Source organism: Marmota marmota, unplaced genomic scaffold (assembly GCF_001458135.2).
Source record: "Marmota marmota marmota unplaced genomic scaffold, marMar, whole genome shotgun sequence".
Taxonomy (NCBI): domain Eukaryota; kingdom Metazoa; phylum Chordata; class Mammalia; order Rodentia; family Sciuridae; genus Marmota; species Marmota marmota.
The window spans coordinates 12062157-12076769 of NW_026000240.1; the positions used below are offsets into that span (position 1 = coordinate 12062157).

The window sequence follows — 14613 nt, forward strand, 5'->3', positions numbered from 1 at the left end:
TGTAGCCGGGGTTGATTTCTTCTTTTATTGCTGTGTCTTGGCTGCTTGTTTGTTATTGAGTTGTAAGAGTTCATTCTGCATCCTGAATATTACTCCCTGGTCAGATATGTGTGTAGCAAATATTTTCTCTCACTCCTTGGCTTGCCTTTTTTTTTTTTTAAGAACAGTGTATATTGAGGAGCAGAATTTTTAATTTTGTTGGAACTTATCAATTTCTTCTGCAGTTTTTTATTTTAAAAAAGAAAAAAAAAAAACAATTTCTACCCCAAAGTTGCAAAAACCAAATGTCTCCTATATTTTCTTTTAGAAGTTTCATTGCTTTAAGCCTTCAAGTTCAGCTCTATGATTTATTTCTGCATAGGTTTTTTTTAATATATGTGAGATGAAATGTATTTTTTCCCAAATGTACATTAGGCTTCTCCAGCACCATTTGTTGAAAATAATTTTCTTCCCCCATTGAATTTATTTGGCACCTTTTTCAAAGCACAACTGACCACAGACACGAGGGTTTAGTTGTGGAGTCTGTTCTGCTGAGCTGGGTTCCCGTCAATCTCCGCGCCACCCTGAACACTGCAGCTTTACAGGAAGTCTCCCTTTGTGCCTGCAGGTGTAGAGGTGGCTTTTTATTATTATTAATATCTGGGTTTCCTCATGTTCTTTCTCAGTTCTTCCAATATTTAAATGCAGTAACTTTCCTTTGCTGTAAATACTCAAAGTGTTTTATGTTTTCCAGGTTAAGTGTGACCAATATAAATTCTCACTAAGTTGACAGGTAGGTACTATGGCAATATTCACTTTGCAGAGGAGGAAACTGAGGGCCAGAGACGTCCAGAGACGTCGAGTCGTCTGCCAATGAGCATAGAGGCAAGCTGGCCCCAGAGTCAGCACCTCCCCACCATCCCTGCTGCTGGCCGGCATCACACACCTCCATCCTCAAACCCAGAGCGTGGGCGAAGCCACGTGGAATACGAGGCAGAGGGTACCCCAGGAGAACGCCAGGGCTTAGATCCCCCATCACGAGGAAGAGTCAGTGAAGGAGACTGTAAAGGATCAACAAGGGAAGGGGGAGAACCTCAAGGAAGGGGGAGGCTAGAAACCAAGGGTGGGGTGATGGGTTGCAATGGAGCTGCCCGAAGCTGCCCAGCACCCTGAGACCTGGAAGGTGACCCTCGGGAGGTGAGCCCTAGGAGGTGAGCCCCAGATCTGGCAATAGCAACACAGGGCTGAAGATCTTGATGAGCACAGTCTGGTAGAGTGTGGGGCACACTCCGCCCAATTAGAGTGGGATCAAGAGTGAGTAGGAGCTAAGCAAGGTGGCGCACACCTGTAATCCCAGCCACTCGGGAGGCTGAGGGCAGCCTCAGCAATCAGTGAGGCCCAGTCTCAAAACAAAAAATATAAAGGGCTGGGAGTATAGCTCAGTGTTAGAGCACCCCTGGGTTTGATTCCCAGTACCCACTCCCCAAAAAAATGAAAGAGAGAGAGGAGAGAAGGAGGAGGGGGAGGAGAAAGAGAAGAGAGATGAGGAGGAGACAGTGAGAGTACCCAACCCTGGCTGGGTGCATGTCCAGGTAGTGGGTAGCTGCTGAGGGTGGGGCGAGGGGACAGGAAGTCAGGTTGTACAGGGCAGCAGATGGTTTGCAGAAGAGGAACATATCAATGATACAGAAGTGGGGAAGAGAAAACCACAGGCTCTCTAGTTTTGAATTGTTCCCAAACACTTACCTAATTTGCTGTGTGAGTGACATGTGTTTTTCTGTGATAAGAACATGGAGTACCACCCTCCTGCCCCTCCTGTCCTTCCTGCCCGCAAGACTTACATCACACCTTACCAAGACATATACATGAGCTACTCATCTCAAACACTGCGTTCCAGAACCCAAATCAGCCCAAGGTCCTGTACAGACACCTGGAGGGCGTGGGGTGCACAGGGCTGCCCTCTGAAGCCTCCCTGCTCCTCTCTGAAGACCACCTGCACCTCTCCCTGGCTTCCCCAGGACCTTCCTGTCCTCTGCGATTTCCACAGTGATGACCATCATCCTCTTCTGAGAGCCTCCCTTAGCAAGGTAAGCCTCCACCCTGCATTGGCCCTACATCCTCAAAGGCCACCTCCATTCTGATTGAGCAACCAGACATTAATAAGTGGGTTCTGAGAGGAATGCAGCCGCTCTCTGTGCAGACAGTGTACCTCCCCGTAGGGGTCACTCTTGTTCCTCTCCCCTCCTTGAGCATGTGGGAAGCAAAGAAGCTCTTTGTATACCCGTGATTCGTGCAATCATCCCCCGGTCACCTCCTTCTCTTAACCATGTGGAACACTGCAGGCCCCAATTCTTGAGGAGGCAAATGGGTAGGGGGTTAGATCCTGGGCCCAGAGGAAGAGGCAAGGGAAGGACACTGGCTCCTACAGTGGGAGAGCCAGGCAGAGGAGGAATGTGACAGGCCTCTGGACAGACAGGGGGCCGGGACCCTGTGGAAGTCCTCTTCCAGCACCTTCTATCTTCTCAAAGTTCAACCACCAGCTAAGAGTCAGGAGGAGCAAGAGGTCGTGGAGGTTTTGCTAAAATTGAAAAGGTGTGAATGAGGACAGAGCGAGTTATTTAGACCAGAAACAGGGGACTGTGGGTGACAGCAGGGGGGCCTGCTGGGGTTGCAAGTTGTACATCTAAAGCAAGCTTCAGGCAGATGATCCTGAAGGGGCTTCTCTGGTTGTTTAAATGGCCACTTTTGTTGTAATGAAAAGATTTTAAGACAGAGCTTTGAGTTTTCAAAAACTGACCAAAGGAATCTCCATAAAACTTGCCACTTGAGGCATTAGATCAAAGATAATTTTCTGGTTTTGATCATTTTACTGAGGTTACAGAAGAGAAGTGCTTGTTTTTTTGGAAACCACACAAGGAAGTATGTGGAGGGAAAAGAACATCATGATGGGACTTACTCCTAGCTGGTTCTGAAAAGAAATGTGTAAATATAAAATGAAATAGACATATTTTGCTTTCCATCTTTATAAAGGTATAATTGACAAATATAAGTCTTCTATTTTATGGTGTATTACATGATGTTTTATGTGTATGTGTGTGTGTGTGTATATATATATTTATACACACATATATTGTGAAATGATTAAGTCAAAATTATTAACATAATTTTAAAAACATGAATTTAAAAATATAAATTAAAAAAGAAAGATAAAATAAGGTAAAGCAGTACATTTTTTAAAGTACTCTGATTACTTCCTTTATGACAACTTTAAACCCTGATACGCTGAGGGGGAAAGTAGCAGCTATTAAAACAAAGATGAAGAACAAATGAAGAGGTTTTATTCCAAGTCCACCTGGCTGTGTCCGGCTGTGCAGGAGCTTGGCGGGACAGGGAGGTAGGTGGCCTTACTTTGAGATCCTCCTATGACATTTGGGGCCTGATAATCCCCTGCAGTAAGGGGTGTCCTGTATATCATCTCTGACCTTTCCTATTAGATGCTCGTAGCAACTGGCTCAAGCAGTGACAACCAAACACCAGGGACATCTTCAAACATTCCCTGAGCTGTAGCACTCTGGTGAGACCCACTGCCTCAGGGACACCTCCCTGTGGTTTTGCAGATGTGAAGTTCTAAAAATCAGGATTAAATACACACACAGAAAACATTTATCTGTATAATGTATATTATGAATTTGTGGTATGCAAGCCCAAATTTATGTATACAAGGAAACAGAGCAACACAGAGATTGTGAGAAAGGATGAAAGGATACAGCAAATACTAAGTGTTATGATCTGGAAGAATATGGGTCAAAAGAATCCAAAATTTATTAATACTATTCTTGTAAATTTAAAATTATGTTTTGAAAAAAAGAAAAAGAAAAAGACTGGTCAGAGACTTTCGTTCCTATTTTTGAAATGCATTTGAAACATTACTATATTTGTAAAAATTTTTAAGAATCTACTTAATCAGAATTTTTATTTAAGGAAAAAGTCAAGGCAAGGTTGATGCTAGTTGCTTTCAGGGTGCAGCTTAAAGCATTAGGGGACCCCCTAGGGGTGAATCTCTATTGTGAGTCAAAGCATGGTTTCCTTGGTCTTTCTGCAAGTTTCTCTGTCTGCATTTTCCCAGAACTCTGCCGCATAACAAAGAACAGCTTACACGCCACACCCCACACAAAGTCCAGGCTGTATCCTGGCTCCCTCTCCCCTGCTCTCCACATCTAGTCCACCAGAAAACACTGCTGATTTGCCCCATATTCTTCCCTCCCTTCTCAGCCCTGTGGTCCACATCACCACTAGACCTGCATTCACTACTGACCCCACCCCAACCCACCTTCCACACAGCCACCAAGCCTGTCTCTCCAATGTCACTCCTGCTTACATGCTTCAAATGTTCAGAGGCTATAGAATTTTCTGGACTCTGCCTGCAACTTCTTTTTCTCCTTTCTCTGTCATTTATCTGTGTTCCAACCACACTGCATTCCCTAGAGCTCCTGGTGATACCGCCAGTTATGGGTGACGAGTCCTGCTTCCCCACATGTTGAAGTTTGAACATTAGAGAAGCAACCAAGGCAAGCACATAAAGCAGAGTTTATTTAAAAAGGGGTCACATAGACTTCTCCCGCGAGGGAGAAGGGGGCCATAGCTGGCATCCTGGTATCCCAAGAAACGAGGTGTTCTGCCATTTTTTATGTGACCTAGGCTTCCTTTTTCTCCTGCCTTTCCCCCATTACCTTTCTCCTTCTTGACTAGGCCCAGGAATGCTCAGTGGGAGGAAAACAGGTGGGATGAAAGGGGCTGGGCAGGATGGAGCAGCCAAAGACACATCAACAACCTTACAGCTCTTTGTAGGGAGGGGCAACTCCTGGGACAGGTTACCTTAGCAACAGGTTGGTGCAGGGGCAGGTTCTTGATAAGATCCCTCAGGATACAAGTCTCCAACTTCCCAGACTCACTCAAATTGGCCCCTTGACTCAACCTGATGCAATTTACCTATCTACACTGACCGCCTGTCTAATTCTGGCTTCACTGGGACCAGCCTGGTTCTGCATCCGCAAACTTGAAGGAATGCCCTTCTCCCTGACAGTCCAAATTTTATTGATTGAGCAAAGATTTATGGTGCATGTCCCGCATGCCAGGCATTGTCCAGGCTCTGAGGCCACAGCATGGAACCCAGAAAACCAGGGCCGCAGTGACATACCAGGGTGATAGAACCTGAAATTAACATTATTTAAAGGACTTTCTGAAAGGGGAAAAAAAAATAGTGAATGCAAATTTATATTTTAAAAGTGAACGCACATTTAGAATAAGAGAAGGAATTTCATCCAGTTTCTGGGCTTTAGACCTTCAGTCTCCTTCCTTCTGAGGGGGCCTGGGAAAAAGCCCGCAGCTAGCAGTGATTTCCGCTCCCCTGCCCCTGCCCACTCAGAGCACTCGCAGGAGCAATGGCTTCGTGGGAAACCCACCTCTGATTCTGTAGATGAGACTGGGGACACACAATTACACCAAACAATGTTTTCAAAAAGGCTTGGTGTGCCAGGCATGGTGACACACACCTATGATCCCAGCAACTTGGCAGACTGAGGCAAGAGGATCGAAAGTTCAAGACCAGCCAGGGCAGTGGCACACACCTGTACTTACAGCGTCTCAGGAGGCTGAGGGCAGGAGGATCCTGAGTTAAAAGCCAGCCTCAGCAAAAGCAAGGTACTAAACAACTCAGTGAGACCCTTTCTCTAAATAAAATACAAAATATGGCTGTGTATGTGGCTCAGTGGTCAAGTGCCCCTGGGCTCAATCCCCAGTACCCAAAACAAAAGGGTGAGAGATATGGCTCAGTGGTAAAACATCCCTAGCTTCAACCCCCAATACCAAAAAAAAAAAAAAATGTGATGATGCTATTGTAAGGCCAGATTCATGGGACCCCAATAGACCTCCAGGAACTGAATCTGATGCAATCACACAAGAGTGTTTATTGCAAGCTTGAGCCTGGACTCACAACCGTTTCTGACACAACAATCCTGAGGAGTGAGCCCCAGTCCTTTGTTCAGTGAGATTTGATAGGTTTTTGGGGGATACTCTATGTGTCACAATATCACATAGCAAATCATTTCACACCGCGGGAAAATCAAACAAGAACTCTTAACATTGATTAGCACATTCACTGGCAGGAACAAGTTAGGTAGGGGTGATTGGATAGTACAAGGGGGGATTTGTTTGAACTGATTGGTTTAATCCGTGAGGGGTGTACGTGCTAAACTACATTTTTTTCCTAACATGTTATCAACCACCAAGACTATTTGGGGGTCATCTGCCATCCTAGGTATTTTCCCTGTCTCATGCTGATTGATGGTTGCTAAGGGGTTGCTATAGGCCCTCACTAGCATAACTGAGTCAGGGACACCGGGCACTGAAGATCTCTCCTGTTATTTACAGACAAACAATTCAGCAAGGTGGCTAGAAGTGTTCTGTGGGTTTTTCCAAGGACAAGGGTCACACCCCCTCCTTTTGGACAGGCCTTGAGGTAGAAGCTGGGTTTCCAAAAATTTGGAGTTATATCAGTTTCTCACTATAAATACTAAAGAAGACACTGTGATACACAACCATTAAATATGGTAAGGTAGAGGTAGAGATCTTAAATGGATTATACAACAGTCTCAAGCCTTTAAAGTCAGAAGTTTTTTTGTTTTCTTGTTTATTGTCATAGATTGAATGTGAGGTGTCCCTCAAAAGCTCACGTGTGAGACAATGCAAGAAGGTTCAGAGGAGAAATGATCAGTTGTAAGAGTCTTAACCAATCAGTGAATTAATCCCCTGATAGGGATTAACTGAGTGGTAACTGAAGTGGTGGGGTGTGGCTGGAGGAGGTGGGCATTGGGGAAGTGGCTTTGGGGTACATATTTGCATCTGACTAGTGGAGACCTGTCTCTGCTTTCTGATCATCATGTGAGCTGCTTCCCTCTGCCACACTTTTCCTCCATGATGTTCTGCCTCACATTCAGCCCCAAGGAATAGTCTGCTGTCTGAGGATTGAGACCTCTGAAACCATGAGCCCCCCAAAAAAACTTTTCCTTTTCTACAATTGTACTGGTTGGGTCCTTTAGTCACAGCAACAAAAAAGCTCACTAAAACAATTATCTATTGCACCAAATTTTTATAGGAAAGGGTAGCAGAAGGCTACGTGGCTGCTGATGATTTCTTGGAAATTTCACCAAAACACAGACAGCAACAACATCAAACACAGACAGACCACACAGACTGGAAACTTGAGCACTGCAAAAGAAACAAAGCACAGAGTAAAGGGACACCTGGAGGAGGGGAGGAAGTCATTGCCCACCTCCTGCTTGATAAAGGCTTAACCTACAAAATACATAAGGAGCCGCCCCCAGCTCAACAGCCACAAGCACTAAAGACCCAATTAAAAACAGCCGAAGGACTCGAATACACATTTCCTCAAAGAAGACATTTAAATGACAGATAGGTTTATCAAACAATTCTCAATTCTGTGCATCCCAAGAGTTATGAAAACCACAGGGAGGCATCATCCCACCTGTCAGGACAGCTGCTATCAAAAGCACGGCTATGGACACGGGCATGACCACTCTGAAACCCTTGCACATTATTGGTGTGAATGCACAGCAGTGGGTCACCGTGGAAACTGGTATGGAGGATGCCCAAGGAGGAAAAGTAGAACAATCTATGAACCAGCAATTTCTCATGCAGGTATTTATCTGACAGATGAATGGATGGAGAAAGAAAATATATATATATATATATATATATATATATACACATATATATACACATATTTACATATATTCACACACACACACACACAACACACACACATAAATAGTGCCATTTTATTCAGCTTTTAAAAAAGAAGAAAATTCTTCAGTGCCAGACAACCTACATGAACCTCAAAGACATTACGCTGCTAAAGAATTATTAACCAATCACAGAAAGAAAAATCCTGCATGATTACATGTGATAGGTATCTAAAATTGTCAAGTTCATACAACTAAAGAGTGGAAAAGGATCATCATCAGGGGTGCTGGGGAGGGAGAAATGGGCACCAAGTTTCAATCAAACAAGATGAATAAGCTCTGCAGATCTGGTGTACAACACCATGCTTGTAGTCATGATAATGCATTGTTAAAGTTATTTTAAGAGGCATACTTTATGTTAAATATTCTTAACTCAATAAACTAAAATCGTTTTTTGCAAAGGGCTATATTTTGTTTATTATAATACAAAGCTGCTTTAAATCTAAAACACCTATACAAACAATTTTTTAAGGAAATGAAGGATTTTGCCAGAAGATTATTAAAGAATATGAGACGTCAGTCAGTACAGACAATTGTCACTGTAATCTTGAGGTGGTGGCATGGAGTGTCTTGCAGTGTATTTAGAGCATACCAACCAACCAAACCCCTTTTGGAAATGGTCTTAAAAATCCAGGGGCTGCTATATCATGCAATATCTCCGAGAAATGAATGAAGAACTGAGAAGGGAGCGAAATTTCAATAGAAGACGAAGAACTGAAGACAAAGAGAAAGGAAAAGAACATGAGAACTTTGGATCCTAAGTGCCAACCCTTAGTCCTTGATATTAGGTTGACTACTGAATGGCGTGGGCATTCAGAGACTAGAAGAAATAAGATTGTCAGTAGTATTATCATGGCTGCAATCTGGATGAAAACTCTAAATGTTTCTAAACTTTCACTGGATGGCTTTTTCACTTTTATTGAGATTAGACTTTGTCACTTTACAACAGCTCTACTTAGCTCTAAAAGATTATTTTAAAAAGAGAGTGCTTTAATACAGGGGTTTAGAGAAATGAGCCCACAGGCTTGCTTGTCTTAAGGACCATGCTGACTGCCATCTTCTCTGAGATAATATGTACCAACTTCAGGACCTGGAAGCTTCCACAGCTCTACCTCTGAATTCTCCTATCATGGACTTGCAGAACATTGGATGCTAACTAGGTTCTGAGAATGTCTATAATGGAATTCCTTCCATCAGCTCCGTCAATTTTTATGTGTGTCTAGCTAATTACTTTTTATTTTAAGTGATATGGATGTAGGATTTTTTTAATAGTAGAACAGAAACATACATAATGAAAAGAAAATGTCTCTCTGCCTGGTTCATGACCAGACTTTTGCCTCAAAGATAAACAATTGAGTTTCTTATAGGTCCATCAGGCACTCAGGGTAAACACACACACACACACACACACACACACCATTTTGCACACATTGCATTAAATCTTAAAGAGAGTTTGGATTTTTACTTTTTTTTTTATTAAAACGTCTGTTGCCAAATTACTTCTCAAGGACTTGAGGATGTTGTTTTCCCACCCAGAGAGGATTTCTGTGTTTATGTTTTCACACTCTTCCCACCAATGGATTTTTAATTGGATTAATTTGAAAGGAGATTTATGAAATGTCACAGTGAAACTCATTATTTTGTACAATTACTATGCATTAATAACTATAATTTTGAAAAGAAAAGATCATCATTCTTGCTTTTGTTGGCCTTTATTTAATTATAGATGAAAGTAAATACTTTTTCCTGTTTGGGCCATTTGTATTTCTTTCTCTATTAAGGGTCCCTCACATTTACCTATCTTCTACTACATTTTCTTTTACATGGCTAGGGTATAAATCTTTGTCAACTTAGAAAAAATCACCAATATTTATAGTTTATACGTATTTCAAATGAAATGTTCATTGCTTTCTAACATTGTTTATTGCTTGGAAAGACTCTTCACTATCAGAAAAGTTTGAATGTTAATTTTGTAACTAGCCACCTCGATAACATTTATCATATTGATTTTAAGAGGATTTTTTTTCAGTTTCTTTAAAATTTTCTAACTAGATAACACTCTCACCTACATGTGATGATATTGTCCTTTCCCATTTCTTCTTTTCGACTCTGCATCAAAACACTGAGAGAAGAGACATAAAAGGAGGAAAGACTAACTTGCCTCAGAGGTTCAGAGGTTTCAGTTCATGATCAACTGACTCCATTGCTGGGGCCTGTAGCAAGAAAAACCATCATAGAGGGGAGCATGTGGTGGAGCAGAACTGTTCACCAGGAAGGACAGAGAGAGAGAGAGGAAGGGGCAGGGGTTCCAATGTCCCCTTCAAGGCACACCCCGTGTGACCTCACTTGTGTCTACTTGGCCCAGTCTCCTAAGCCTTCCAGTTGCTAGTATCACAGTCTTGACCCAGTTTGGGGGGCACAAGGCATAGGGCAGGGTGGGGAGACACAGAAGGCCCAAGCTTCACACTTTTCTTTCTTTCTTTTAATTCAAATGGCCTTTATCTCCTGAACAAAACTGATTTATTGCAGTAACTCTGGGAACCCTCGCCTGCATCTGAGCTGGGACGCTGACTCTGCTTCCCCATTAGGTGGTTCCGTGAGCTGGAGGTCTGTCAGACACCTTCAATGTCTAAGGGAATGGGACTTTCTCCTTCTTAACCCAATGTTACGAGGAACTGTGTTCATTTACTTCCTTCTGTGTAAAAATTTTGGGATGAAACTCACTGGGCCAGGAAGTATATCTTCCTTAATTGACAACTTCATGCTATTTACAAATTGTAGAAGATATTTATATCAATATCATAAGTGAGCTTGATCTGTAAATAGTATGTGGCAGCTTGACTTCTTTCCCCATTCACCAAAATATCTTAAATCAGGTTGAAGATGTCTATGAAACCATTTACACTAATTTTTCAGAGAGTAGCACTTCTATATTTTCTGCAAGTTTGGTTTGATTTCTTCTTTATCATAAGTCTTTTAAGTAAGAAAATAAGTTTTCAAGTAGTGAGGGTTTAGGTTTTTAAGATTAATTATCATTTTAACATCTGTAGACTCTATGGTAATAATTTCCTTTTCATTACTGCTCTTGATGGTTTCTTTTTTCTTTTTTTCTTTTATTTCTTTCATTTTTTTTTGAGCATTTTACTTAGAGTTTGCCAATTTTGCTGGTCTTTTCAGTGATCAGCTTTGGCCTTACCAATTTTCTCTATTGTTTGTTATCTATTTTGTTCATCTCTATTCTCTCTTTTGTTATTTCTTCTCCTCTAATGACTATGGGTACAATTTGCTCTTTTTCTATGCATTTAAGGTGGAATGTTAGGAACTAATTTTAGTATAAACTTTCCTCTCTCCATAGTTCTAGCTCTATCTCATAAAAGTTCATATATTTTGTTTCTTCATGATTATTCTTTCCAGAGTATTTTCTAATTTTCCCTTGTTTGCCTTTATACTTCGCGTTTATCCTGTTTGGGGATGACAAGCTTCTTAAATCTAAATTTTTTTTTTAATATTTATTTTTTAGTTTTCGGCGGACACAACATCTTTGTTTGTATGTGGTGCTGAGGATCGAACCCGGGCCGCACGCATGCCAGGCGAGCGCGCTACCGCATGAGCCACATCCCCAGCCCTTAAATCTAAAAATGTATGTCTTTGAATAATCTGGAAAATCTCAGTTGTGTATGTATGTGTGTGTGTGTGTGTGTACATGTATGTACCACTGTGTACACGTGATATGTGTGTGTATGTGTGTGTGCCTCCACCTCTCGCCCTGACTCTATGACACTCCCATCTGTGTAAGTTAGACCTTCTGCTATTATCCCAAGCGTCCCTGAAAACTGAAGCTTTTTTCCAATCTTTTTTCTCTCTGTTGGTGAGAGAGATTTCTCCTGACTTCTTATCTTCAAGTTCAGTGACTTGTTCCTCTGCCAACTCCATTCAGCTTGTGAGTCCATCTATCCAGCACATTTTTTTTTTCTTTTCAGTTGATGATGTGGTGCTTATCATTTCTAAAATCCCATGTGGTCCTTTTTAAAAAGATAACTCACTCCTTGTTGCAGGAGACATTCTCTCATTTCCCTCTTTGGGGGGGTTTTCTCTTCCTCATGGGGCCTGGTTAAACAGCGGCAGGAAGGGTTCTGTGTATTCTGTGTGTCTCCTCAAGAGTCTGTGCTCTTGTCAGGGACAAGAGCTGCTGTCCACAGCATGGGTACTGTTGTGATCCTGGGCAGCGAACAGTCTCATTTGGACAGTCAGATCTATGTCCTGTGGGTAGTAATTTGAACCGTTCTGTGTTCCCAGCCTTTGTGATTGTGTGTCAGGTATGGGTCCTGCGCTTAGAGGTTGGGGTTACCATGAAAGTGTTCTGAGGAGTCTGGTTTCAGTGCGGTCCATGGAGCCTAGCTTGGGTCTCTCCTGGCAGGTGTTACCCCGGGGCCTGTTGAAGCAGGACGCTTGCCTCCATCTGGGAGGAAGCTTTGGCTAGGGCTGGTTGGGGTCTGACTTGAGGGTGCCTCCACCGGGAGCTGGGCTGAGACCATGCAGGGCCACAGCTAGCTCTGGCTTTGTCAGGTTGTCTCCGGACAGGCACTCTTCAGCCATGAAGTCCAACTCCTGGTTCCTGTGGGGCCTGCTCTTAAGCAGAGTCACAAAGGAAAAACCAGTTGATAATGCTCAGGAAGCACCCAGGGGTGGGAAACTGCACTCAGCTCCTGCTCTTTTCTGAAACCTGCTTTTGTTTCATTTCAGGGCTGGAAACATTTTGTTTTTTGTTCAGTTTTGGTGGGAGCGCTAGGCTGCAGCAGGATTCTTTTCTGAGATTTTTGCATGTTCAAAGACACCCTTTGTGGGGCTGGGGATGTGGCTCAAGTGGTAGCGTGCTTGCCTAGCATGCGTGAGGCACTAGGTTCAATTCTCAGCACCACATAAAAATAAAATAAAGATATTGTGTCCACCTAAAACTAAAAAATAAATATTAAAAAAAAAGACACCCTTTGCTACTGTGCCTAAATAAAAAGGAGACTTGAGTGATGTTTAACTCTTTCCCTCTGACAGCTCTGTAGATGTGGCTTCACTGTCAAATCAAAGGAAGTCTGAGGTGACCTGCTGAGAACCACTTGCACCTAGCTCCTCACAGGGCTTTTGTCCTTGAAGTTGAGTCAACTCTTGGGAATGATTTCTTGATGCTAAACACTCTGCCTCCATTGTTCCTAGAACATGGTGAACCTTCCATTTGTGGTTTCGATTTTTTTCCTTCTTATAAAAATATTCATTTTATCTATGAGTCCTTTTTTGATTCCAGAGCTTAGTTTATTCTTGCTCATGGACCCGGAAGACCTTCACAGGAAACTGTTTGCTATTTGTATCTAATACGTGTCTTCAGATTCCTTTAATGTCTTTGTCCCTTTCATATCAAATCACTGTGATTATCCCAAACCTTTCTCCATTTCAGAAGCTCTGGTTTTTTGCCATGTTTATTCTAATCTTTACTAATTCTAATTTATTCATTAGTTCTGTGGTAAGCATCCTCCATCTGGTCTCTTAACTCTGAAATCCCCCCATTTCATCTTGCTGGTGCTGCATCATTTATTTTTTTTTTTATTTCTCACTGAATTTATGTTGTTCTTAATTATTCTATGGTTATTCTCTTATGGTATATATATAGTGGGGTGAATAATGATGCTCCAAAATTCAGGTCCACCTGGAGCCTCTGAATCTGACCTTATTTGAAAATAGAGTCTTTGTGAATGTAATTAAACCAGGAGTTGAGATGAGATTGTGCTGGATTAGGATGGAGTCTATATTCCATGACTGCACGCCATGAGCAGCAGAAAAGCACACAGGGACACGGAGAAGCAGCCACACAAGGGTGACTGCAGAGAGTGGAGAGATGCGTCTGCAGGCCCAGGAGATGAGGGGGGCCAGCAGCCTCCAGAAGCTGGGGACGAGGCACGGGAGATTTTCTGCCTCAGAGACTCCCACAAGCAACAATCCTGGTGACACTTGATTTGGGACTTCTGGCCTTCTGCATAGTGCTAGTATGGATTTCAGGTTTTGAAGCCACCCAGTTTGTGGTGACTTGTCATGACAGACTAGGAAACTGATCCAAAGTGGGCTGCTGCAGCAAGTACCTAAAAATGTAGAAGTGGCATTGGAATTGAGAAAGAGGAAAGGCTGGAAGAATCGGGAGGCACTTCATAGAGAATGTGTGGATCTCCCCAAGAGCAGGCTGGCAGAAATGTGGCTCTTCAAGACAGCTCTGGAGAGAGCTCAGCTGGAAGTGAAGAACATGGTCAGAAGTTTCCATCATCTTCGAGCAGGTACATGTCATCGTCAACAGAATGTGGTAGAAACGAGAAACTGAAGGATGGTTCTGGTGAGGTCTCAGGAGAAAATCAGGTCCATATTGGAAACTGCAGAAAGAAGACTCTTGTCATAGAGGGACAGAAATCGAGACTGAATGGTGTCCTGTGATTGGGAGGAAAGCAGAACTTGCAAGTAGGGGCTTGGGCGTGTAGCTAAGGAGATGTCTAAGCAGAGTGCGAGGTGCCTCGTGGTCTCCACTTCCTGCTTGTAGTACAGTGTCACAGGAAAGAGATGAATTGAGGGGGACAGAAAGCAGCAGGAACTTGGAATCCAACTCTCAGCCTATCAGACAGTAAACTCTAGAAACAGACTGAACAACCTTTGGCCAAAGAGCTCAGTGTGTAATAATAATCAGACCAACCTTGTGAGCAGAAGCCAGCAATCGAGATGGCGTTACTCAGGGAAAAATCAGTGGAGCCTCCATCCGTGCCCAGACATGGGCAGCTGTGAGCTG

At 42.8% G+C, this 14613-nt stretch overlaps 1 protein-coding gene across 1 annotated transcript in view; it reads left to right on the forward strand.

The window, feature by feature from the left end:
• The first annotated feature begins 1864 nt into the window (after positions 1-1864).
• The window catches only part of Mme (membrane metalloendopeptidase), a 123891-nt gene continuing 111142 nt past the window's right edge, over positions 1865-14613 (forward strand). Inside the window, exon 1 of the mRNA XM_048794224.1 lies at positions 1865-2066. The gene's annotated coding sequence lies outside the window, so the exon portion shown is untranslated. The remainder of the gene's footprint in view (positions 2067-14613) is intronic.